Raw genomic sequence first — 11,748 nt, 5'->3', positions numbered from 1 at the left:
TCTTTATCATTTGTTCGTGGTGTCTTGGCATTACTTTACTGTCTATATAAAGTAAAAGATTTTCACCACTCATATCTCTACGGTCTATATAGAGATATGTTGGCTACCTGGTCGGGGGTTAAGGGAATGGTTTAGCAAGGTTCTTGCCTTGTTCAGTGTATAGATCCTGCAAGGACCTGGGTCAAGCTTACTAGGATCTCCTTCAATACCCACTGGTATTGGATGGCGGGGGCGAATGACTTGATCCCCTCATATGTAAACTACTATTAATACATTAAACCGGCTACTTGGATTGTATCCCTGTTGACTCAAACCACTTAGCCGAGGGTAACGTCGCCTTCAAAAGAGAGACCTACCACTTTACGCATTAATAACATAATTAATTATCTTTCAATATTCCGACCCTTTGGGATTGTATCCTTGCTGACTCAAACCACTGGGTTGAGGGTAACATCACCTTCAAAAGAGGGGCCTACTACTATAACTAAGATAATCTCTTAAAAAGTGCAAAAGTGCGGAAATCATCAAAGGTTGCATTAAAGGCGAGTCGGATCCAAGTAATTCATCTTGTCTATCTGTTTTTTCTTTTATTTTTATTTTTCAGCATTTTTAGTTTTTATTTTCATGTTTAAAAACCTTTTTCTAAACAATTCTGATTTGATTGGACGTTGAGGATAAACCGGTATTAAAAGCTCTTGTGTCCTTGGACGACCTCGGTATCTTACCAACGCTATACTACGCTCACGATGCGTGCACTTGCCCATGTGTGTGTTTAGTGTTAGTAGAATATCGTGTTTTATAAATTTAAAACTTGACTAATGTGTTAGAAAGGGCTTAAAATATCAATAAACATATCACACCCAACAACACACCAAGTTTTTGGCGCCGCTGCCGTGGACACAAGGATTTTAAGAAAGCTTAAAATCGACGACCTAATCGTTTTCAAAACCTTTTTTAAATCTACGCACCCATTTTTACATTTTTAGGTAGTTTTTGCATTACAGTAGTCTGAACACGGGGCCGTGCTCGCTGAACACGCCCCCGTGCTGCATAATTTTAAACAAACTCCCAGATACAGAATCTCACACGGGGCCGTGTTCGCTAAACACGCCCCGTGCTGAACGAAACCAGTCATATTTTCTAAAATGCCCAGATACAGAACCTGAACACGGGTCGTACTCACTAAACACGGGCCGTGCTCAGCCTCTGTTTTTGTTTTTTATTTTTGTTTTCTGGTCCCGAGACTCTGTTGTGGTCTGCTAAGTGATTCTTATGGATCAATACTCAGGAGGTTACAACTACCACTATGAGGAGGATGATTTTAAAGAGAGTATTGTACCATTGTGGTAATCCTCACTCGGTACAATATTGTGACCTCTTTGAACCATCCCCTTCGTACACATACTATGAGGAGCCCAGGTACGAGCCAACCACTTCATACACATACTATGAAGAGCCAAGGTATGAACCTTCTCCCTCATACTCATATCTTGATGAACCAAGGTATGAGCCTTCATACTCATACTGTAAGGAACCAAGATATGAGCCTTCTCCATCATATACTTACTATGAGGAACCATGGCGTGAACAACCCACCTCATACGAGTATTATGAAGAACCAAGTTTACGACCCATATCCATCATATACTTACAATGAGGAACAATGGTATGAACCATCTACCTCATATGAGTATTATGAGGAACCAAGGATCGAACTTCCGAACTCAAGCTTTGAGGATCCTTATTCTACTCACTTGACGAACCACCAACTATCTCACCCGTAGCCGAAAAGATAATAGAACACCTTAAAACTATCGAGCGCTATATAAAAGAAGCCCGTGCAAGGGAAAAAGGAATCCCGCGCACGGGAAGAGGTAATATGTACTAAAGAAATGATAGTTGAGGAGGTAAAAATGGAAGAACAAGAAAGTGAAAAACCGACACATGAGTTAAACAACTAAAAAGGTGAGTCCGATAACGTTAAAATTCAAGAAGAGTCTAATTTTCAAGAAATTAATCTCTTGTCACCTCTTCGAAAATCATTGTTTAAAACCTACTCATGCTAAGTTTTTAAAAAAGTTAAACACTAACACTAAAATTAACGAAACGGTAAGCATTAAGTTAACAAATGATCAAACTACGCTAATAAAAGATGATCCATTTGAAATTAACATTACACCGGTTCCATGTTTCTTTCAAAAACTCCTTTATTAGTAGTATTACAATTGATAAAGATCTTTGTGTTAATATAATGCCAAACTACATTTTGAAAAATTAAGCATTGGTGATTTTTCTCCACTTCAAATACCCATTTTTCTATCTAATCGGAAAACAATAAAATCAATGGGAGTAGTTGAAGATGTGTTAGTCCAAACAAATCAAATGGTAATCCCAACCGACTTTGTCATCCTTGATGACACCCCGCTAGTGTTGGGACGACCTTTTGTAAGAATCGCGAACCTTTGAAAAATCGGAAGCATAACAATCTACCTATTCAATTAGGGGCATTCAAACGAAGTATCGATCTTGAGCGTTCAATGGAATATCTGATATACGTTAAATTATACATGTTTTTTACACCCCAAAACACTTCCGTCTTAAGCGTTTTTGACTGAAAACACGACGTTTAGGTGCCAAATTCGGTACTTTTATATTTTCAGGTCTTAAACAGAGCATAAAGGAAAATTCTGATGAAAACGGACAAAATCTGATGCATTTCTGATGAAAATGGCAAAAATCTGATGACTGCCAGGTATGGCACGACCATGCCATCCATCGGCACTACCGTGCCAATCGAGCGATCTCGAAAGCACTGCGAGTGCAATCAGGAGTGCCAACCTTTTCTCGGCCGCACTACCGTGCCACTCGAAGCATGACCGTGCCAAGGCTTGACCAACATTTCTGATCACCAATCTGATGACGCGGCACTACTGTGCCGATCTGATGACGCGGCACTACCGTGCCAATCTGATGACCCAGGCAACTTGTCCACTAGTCCACTTGGCTAACTTGGGATCGGAGAAACTGACGTCACCCGACAACACCTGTCGCACGACCGTGCGACCCGTGGCACGACCGTGCCGATCACAAAATCATCTATAAATAGCAGCATTCGCTACTGGTTCTGGTGTTGGGTTTTTCTCCATGTTTCTGGGCGATTTCTGGGTTCCGAAGCAGTCCTGATCAGACCCATTTGAAGCTTAAAGATCGAGTGAAAGCATAACCGATCCAACCCATCAATTCCTTGCTTGTTTATGGTTCGATTTCTTGTTCTTGAACATGTATTCTGATCATTTTGCAAGTTATGAGCTAATGTTAGTTTATGTTTAATGTAGTTTATGTAATAGTAGTAATGTACTTGTTTCTTGAATAATCTTTATGTTGTAATCTTGTTTATATGGAACTTAAGTACTTTTTCATGCTTGAATCTTCATGATTATATAATGAACGTTTCATTGATGTTGAGTTCCTGATTATGTTTGATTATCTTGGATAATGAATCTGTGGTTAGTGGGATGGTAACTATTTCTTGATTAATCACTTGTTTGTAGACTTGTTTACACCATGAGACTCGAGAGGGATATTGGTTTTATCTAAGATATATCTTATTTGGATTAGGAAATTGCTAGTCGATTGAGTAATACACGGTACGCTGCTAGAGTGTTGCAGAAGTGATCGCACTTCGGAATCTAAGGCGTCAATATGTTGAGTTCCAGCAAACGAAGAGTAGTGAGAAAGGTATAGACCAATCATTCGACGCTGCGATATCCAACTCAGGGGCGTTCGTACTAGCACCTAACATTCTACACAATTCGCTAGGCGTTCAGATGGGTGTTCAAGTAATTCTCGATAGCTTCGAGATTCGTAAGGGTTCAGAGAGGAGTGAAAAGATCACGTTCGAGTAGGAGACAATCACTGCTATGACCCCTAAGGTTTGTTATGTTTCTCATTGATCGAATAACGGATCAGAACCTCTTTTTCACTCGTTAAGTCTCACTGGACTCATATGCACCCCACATTATTATTATGTGTGCACCCACAATAATATTGCGATTTGCATGCTCATGTAAGGGTTCTAACGAATTATATGGTGTTGATTACACGTTCTTGCATACGGTTTATGATCCTTGTTTAGTAGTTTTGGTCTGAAATTGCTGACATGGTAGATTTGTGTTCAAGACTTGTAAAGGTGAAATATGTTGTTATATGATCTACTTAAATGCTTATCCTCGTGACTGTATTGTGACCGTCGGTATTGCTTTCTTTGATAAGTGAGGTTAGAAAACTCCTAGCGGATGACTAATCTATCTTTAAAGGTTTACATGAATGAATATCAATAGCTCGCTAAAGAATGATTTTAGGTGGTTAACGTGTGTTTATCGCGTTAACTTTCCGAAGAATCATCATGTTAGAAAACTCCTAGCGGATGACTAACTGTCTTGAAATTGGAAAATTGATTAAGTGCTTTCGTGACATATCTGATAGATAACATGTTTAGGGTGTTCGTGAAACAAGATAATAGTATAATTATGTTTAAATTAGATAACTTAGTTAAACAACCATTCACCTTTCCTTATATCTGGTAAAACAATGACAAAGATTAAGTACATTATAACGCCCGTGTTCCATGGATCGATATCTGGCTCTTACCAATAATTTGCTGCATATATGACGGGATACACTTGTCCTTTGTTGTGTGTGTTTTAATGTTAAGGTATAAACCATTTTTATAAATATAAAACACATTTCGTTGGATGTGAAAATACTGTAAATAAATGTATATAAAATATGCACGTCAAGTTGAGCACGGCGAAATTAATGAAAAAATCCTAGTCATTATTTTACCGGTGTACAAACTGTTAATACTTGTGAATACTTGTACATTTGTATATTTATTTGTTTTCTTATTTACTAACTTGTTAATATTTAACTGATTGACTAACTTTTCTTTTTCTGTTTTACTAACCAACTAACTAACGGACTCAACTAACCATTAACATTACTAACTTTTTACTAACTTTTCGACTAACATTTATTTCCGTTTATTTATTTAATTCAGCTAATGTGTTCGGAATCGAACCATTTTCTTTTATTGTTTCATTTCAATATATTTCATTTCTGTTTATATTTATATTTATGTACGAGTTCGCACGTCCAACCGCTTATTTACTATAATTATTTCATTTCTGCATTTAATTATTTACGTTCAGTTTGTCATTTATTTATTTCTGTCCATTTAATTATTAAAATTAACCGCTTATTCATTTAATTTTTATACTCAGTTGTTTATTTATTTACTCCATATAAAATAAAATAAACCTTTCTGATGGATTCTGATAAACCCATTAGATGTTCTTAAAACAACAATTTTCATTTCTGATGAATTTACCAGATTTTCTGGTAATTCTGATGGATTTATCAGAAATTCTGATGGAATGAAAAATTTCAACAGATTTTTATCAGAATTTTTATCAGATTATATCAGATTTTCTGATATATAAAAAAGAGAGAGAGTTTTCTCTGGTTTCTGATTATTGTCATCAGAAATTCTGGTAAAACAACCAAAAACAGTTCTGGATGTGAATAAGTAATTAAGCCAGTAAATATTTAAATAAAATTGGTTCATTACCTGTATAACTATGTATATTTTATTATTATTATTATTATTATTATTATTATTATTAATTATTTCATATATTATTATTATGTTCTTTTATCTGTATAATGCCTTCCTTTTTACGTGCAGGCTAATGTCCACGCCCCTTGCACCCGCTAACGCTGAGCTAGCCAACGAACCAGAAAATAACCTAAGAAGAAGTAGGCGGCCTCGCGAAAGATCGTTTGTTGTTGCACAAACGATTGCGGCCGCAATTGACAAACCAGTGATACTTTCTAACAGTGAGAGTTCAGAGGACGACACAGGAAACATTATGGCAGAGGATGCCCAGCCTTTGAATGAGACCAGCCGTCCAGGAGGAGAGGGCTTGCTACCGAGCATTGCCCAACCTACGATAGCAGCACCGAGTTTTGAAATTAAATCTAGTATTGTTAACATGTTACAAAATTTTGTGCAGTTTGATGGGAAGGATCACAAAGATCCAGGTCGGCACATCGCATCATTTCTCGAAGTGTGCTCGACCTTCAAAATTAGAGACATTTCTGAAGACGCAATTCATTTTCGACTCTTTCCATTTTCTTTGTGAGACAAAGCCCGATCTTGGCTTTTGTCACTTCCAGCAGGGTCCATCACGACTTGGAACGAGATGGCCGATCTTTATATGCAAAAATATTTCCCGCCGGAAAAGACAGCTAAGCTTAAGAATCATATTATGACATTTAAACAGGACGAAGGAGAATCTCTACACGCAGCTTGGGAGAGGTTCAAAGGTCTTTTGATCGATGTTCCACATCATGGGTTGTCCAAAAGGCAACTTGTGCTGAACTTTTACCAAGGACTTAACTACGACTCACAAGAACGTTTAGATGTATATGCAGGAGGCGATCTTGGAACAAAAACACCCAACAAAGCCTACGCAATCATAGAAAAAGCTACCTTGAAGTCGAGTTCTTATCACGGTGGAGTGCGAAACAAAGCATCATCTATTCTTGGAGTTCATCAAGTGGATACATATACGACTCTTGCAGCATAGATTGGAGCTTTGGCAGCAAGATTTGATCAAGCTCAGAACGTTTCGCAAGTACAATCATCATGTGAGTTGTGTAGAGTGTCACACGAGCCAGGTACATGTGAGCAGGGTGTTATGTTTACAGGCCACGAAGAGGTGGACTATTTGGGCAATCAAATTAGGCTCCAGAATAACCCCTACAGCAACAAGTACAATCCGGGTTGGAGGAATCACCCAAACTTCGGGTGGAAAGCTAATTACAGTAACCAAAACCCACTCGGATATGCTTAACGCGCTCCTGCGCCACAACAAACCCAGGGGCAATCCTTTCAGCCCCAAGGACAATCTTTTCAGCCAGCAGGGCAAACCTTCCAACCACGTTACAATAATTTAGGCTCAGGAAGCAATTCCCAGCCACAAACCTCTCAAACCAACTCGAAACTAGAAGAGATAATGGCACAGCTGTTAAACAACTCCAACAATGCAAACCAAATATCTGAAAAGCGATACCAGCAGCATGAGGAGCGTTTCATGGCACAGGAAGGGGAAATGCGGAGCTAGAAGGCTTCAATACAAACCATTGAGAATCAAGTCGACCAATTGGCCAAAATGTTGTCTGAAAGACCCCAAGGTGGTCTTCCACGTAACACAGAACCAAACCCAAGAGGGCACGTTAATGCAGTAATGACGAGGAGTGGTAGAGTCACAGGACCTGACAAATCGGACTCACCACCGATCACTGATACGGTCCAAACTGACGCTTCAGACGAGGTGCACGCTAGGCGAGTCCCAGCAAGTACAGCACAGTTCCAGGAGCCAATTAAAGATTTCATTCCTCCTATTCCATATCCGAGCAGATTGAAGAAGCAGAAGAACGATGAACAACATGGTAAGTTTTTAGAAATGTTTAAACAATTACACATAAACATACCATTTGTTGAGGCTTTGGCTCAAATGCCTAAATACGCAAGGTTCTTAAAAGACATCCTCACAAACAAGCAGAAACTCAAAAGCTTGTCTTGTGTGTTGATGAATGAAAACTGTTCAGCCCTTCTCCAAAGCCGTCTACCTGAAAAGATAGGAGATCCGGGCAGTTTTACTCTTCCCTGTCTCATTGGCAGCATGTCTGTCGCAGCATGTCTGTCAGTCACGCATTAGCCGATTTAGGAGCTAGCATAAACCTGCCATATAAGGTCTTTGCTAAATTAGATCTGGATGAGCCTTCACCCACTAGAATGAGCATTCGACTTGCAGATCGTTCAATCAAATATCCGCGTGGATTCGTTGAAAACATGCTTGTTAAAATCGATAAATTTGTTTTTCCCGTGGATTTTGTTATTTTAGAAATGGACGAAGATTCAAAAGTGCCATTAATACTTAGACGACCGTTCCTCAATACTGCGAGGACGATTGTTGATGTGGCAGCTGGCCAAATCACGCTCAGAGTAAATGACGAGCACTTGACTTTTGATATTAAAAGATCAATGCAACATCCGCAAAGTCACGACGACATGCTTTACTATGTCGACATTGTCGATACTTGTGTAAGCTCTTATTTTCAAGGCACGATTAAAGAAATTGATACAGACACATCTGTTGTGTGAGAATCAAGAGGGCATTTCGCAGGAGGACTACGAAGCTGAGCAGCCCATTTTCCAAATCAGTGATGATGGTTCCCAAAGTCCAGATCAATTTGTGGAAATTGACCGTGAAGTTGAAGAAAAGTCAAAACCTTCGGTTGAAGATCCACCGTCTTTGGAGTTAAAAGAACTCCCACCGCATCTCGAATACGCATTTCTAGACGAGGAGTGTCACTTGCAAATCATCATTTCAGCATCCTTAGAAAAAGAGGAAAAGAGACAGCTTCTCGAAGTTCTAACTGTAACACCTCGAAAAATTTCGTCCAATAATGTCTTGACACGTGTCATAAGGTTCCGTTATGTGAAAACATACTTTAGAGGGACTAAAAGTGACAAACAGTGAAAACTATGGAACGTAAGGGTCCAAAGTGTCAACAATGGATAAATAGGCTCTATGATAACCCCACATAATGTTTATAACCTTTAACGGATGGTTCATGGATCATACGACGCGGAAATTGCACAAAAGTGAAGTATTGTAAACTATAGGGGCCAAAAGTGTCAACATGTTTAATTTATACCTCTGAGTGAACTTTTGGCAGACCCGAAGCTTTGTATAGCTAAAATATACTCACTGGAATATGTGGTAAAAATTTCATGAAGTTTCGTCAACGTATGAGAAAGTTATGACCAAAACCGTACTTAAGGGACTAAAAGCGTCAACGTCGAATTTCAAGGCTTTTCGGTTGAGCGCAAAGTTATCCGAGAGCATTACCATGTTGGTAAAAGTCCTAAGGTTCTTAAAAACCAAGTTTGGGGGTTTACGGGTCGAGAAAAATAGCCGAAACATCACGTGCAAGCTCAGGGACCATTTCTGTCAATATATGAAAGTTGTTGGCTGATCAGGAGGGTCAGGCGACCCGCCTGGACATGCCCAGGCGGGCCGCGTGGGACTGCCAGCGACAGAAATTCGATTTTGGGTCTATTTGAGTCCGAATTTGAGTTGGATACAGTCGTAACTTGCCTCCATTTAGCCCAATAACATGCCATGCATGCCTACCACTACAGTAACCTCGAAAATTCTGATTTAAATCAAGTTTTGATCACATTTCTTGGACATTTGCAATTGATCAAGAACACATTCTCTCAAGAGCTCTCAAGAACTCTCAAGGCAAGCTTTCTGGAGGAAATCTGAGCAACAAGGCCGACTTCTAGTGTCCACTAAACATCTTTAGGACCATTGTAAGCCTTCAATTCGTTCTTTAATCCGTTTTTATAGTGATTATTGCTAAAAGTCAAACTGGGTGTTCATAACCTTTGACTTTCTGATTAAACGGATTTCTTTCAGTAATTTCTCGAATTGAAACTTGTTATAGATTGGTATTTATGTGGGAAACAAACCCTCTAAAGGTTACTAACTGATTCCCACTACATGCATGCTTAATGTCGAGTCAAACCTATTTCTAAAAAGTCAACAGAAGTGATTTTTGTGAAAAATGACATGACTAATGATATAGATGACATGCAACCTGATTGATCATTGAAAATAACTTGTAATATATATATAAATGTGTTTTAATCATCATCAACTCGACAATCTATAGTATAGCCACGAATCGGAACCGAAAGTCTTGTAAAACGATTATTTCGTAGACTATCGATTCGGATTCGTACATGCATGTTCGAGATCTGTATTGGAAAGTATTTTTGACTAATTTTATTTTAGTTGAACTTTCTGGAATTTTCTTTGATTGAGTCTATGCTTAGCCTATTCGAATGCATGTTTCCGGTTTATGCATAAAGTTGACTATTTTGCCCTTTTTGATTTAAAATGGGATTTTTGGAAAAGTAAAAGAGTAGAGATCTTTATTTTTATTATATAAACTTGCACCGAAAGTTTCGGATCAGTTGGTGGTCCAGATTGTGAGTTATGGCCATTAGCGTAAAACTATATTATAAATTTACATAAACGGTCCTTTTTGCGTAGAACCCGTTTCTGGCCACGTTTTGGTACAAAACTTTTTACCAACTGATTATATATAATATTCTGGGAATTTTGATGATTTTTAATTAATTTTTGGCTGAACGGATCCTAGTTCTCCTAGTCATTTCGGCTTATGTCGGTTTTGACCGTTTTAGCCATAAAATGAGTTTTACACCTCCTTTTGACCCGAAACCTTTTTCTACTGATTTTATATGATGAATAAATTATTTTAAGTATTCTGGAAATATAAAAATCTCAGAATTTATTTGAAAACCCGAAAACGCCCTTGAATCGCATATTTAGCGTTTTAAGAGCATAGTAAGCGTTATACTTGTTTTAAACCTATAAGACTTATACCTACTGATGTATATTACATATTTTCATATAATAACAGTAAGTATAATATTTTGAACTCAGGTTTCCAGTTTTGGCATTTTTAGCCCTTGTGAAATTACTAAGTTACCCCTACGGTGCATAGTTTGGTTTTAAATGATATATTTGGTATATGGGTCATACCCTACTGATATAATATGTTATATTAAGTATATTTACTGTATGAACCAGACCCGAAACTCAGATTTCTAATTTTACCCTTTTATTATCTTTTTAATGACCAAAATGCCCTTCTAAGGCATAAATTGAGTTTAAAATTATCCCGGGCAATATAGAACATAACTTACTGATATAATATCATATTTTAAGCATATTATCTCAGGGAACTTGCATTTGAATCATTTGGCTACCCGTATCGCCCTTTTCGCGTTCGGTTCGGTTTACATAACTAGTTTGCGTAAATTGACCGAAACGGGTCAAACGATATCATTTTTATTTCAAAATCCAGAATGTATTTAATATACCCATATTATACAAGTATTCAAACTTGTCGGGTCTAAATCACATTCTATCCGGTCTTTCGTTTAATCGTGCGTAAACCGCATCATTCCTAAAACTAACCGGTCAAAGCTTAAGCTTAAATAAAAGGCCGTTAGGAATCTAATAGGTTAATTATAAACCTTTGTTCCAGATTAGGAAGCCCGGTAAAAGCTACCACCACTTATCGTTTGTGACTTATACTTGCTCAGGTAAATACATTTTGACTTATTTTCCCTATACGGGCTTGGGGTACGGTATTTAAAATACCGCTTGATCGGGCGCACAAGTCCTGCTCCTTATAGGTGTTCAGTCTTGAATAGCTTGTGCGACTTCGTTTAAACAGTTTTGTCTTACTTAAAAGGCTTTGGGGGGTTGTTGACCGTGTCCCGGATATCCTTGGCATTTTCTTACGAGATGGCCACGACCAGAGCACGGGGTGTAGGCGTACACCCGTCGTGTATAACTCTTTGATGTGGTGTGTCAATTAAATCTCTAGCCCGGACAGTAGATCCCGGGCCACCAGAGATATAAGTGCATGTAATTCGTTCACAAGTTCATATTAAATGATTATCCCAAGTTAATAAAATATTTATGCCTTGTGCATTTAAATAAATTTTAAATCATTTTCAAAATGAGTCGGTTGAATTGTATTTACCAGTGTAAACTGACGTATTTTTCCCAAAAG

At 38.2% G+C, this 11,748-nt stretch overlaps 1 non-coding gene across 1 annotated transcript; it reads right to left on the bottom strand.

Moving 5' to 3' along the window:
* Positions 1-6,311: 6,311 nt before the first annotated feature.
* On the bottom strand, positions 6,312-6,418 carry LOC118481435. The gene has a single exon (XR_004865643.1). It is a non-coding gene; the product is annotated as a small nucleolar RNA R71 (small nucleolar RNA).
* Between the last annotated feature and the right edge of the window lie 5,330 nt (positions 6,419-11,748).

The sequence above is a fragment of the Helianthus annuus genome, chromosome 8, assembly GCF_002127325.2.
Source record: "Helianthus annuus cultivar XRQ/B chromosome 8, HanXRQr2.0-SUNRISE, whole genome shotgun sequence".
Classification (NCBI taxonomy): domain Eukaryota; kingdom Viridiplantae; phylum Streptophyta; class Magnoliopsida; order Asterales; family Asteraceae; genus Helianthus; species Helianthus annuus.
This window is presented reverse-complemented; position numbering and strand designations above follow the sequence as displayed.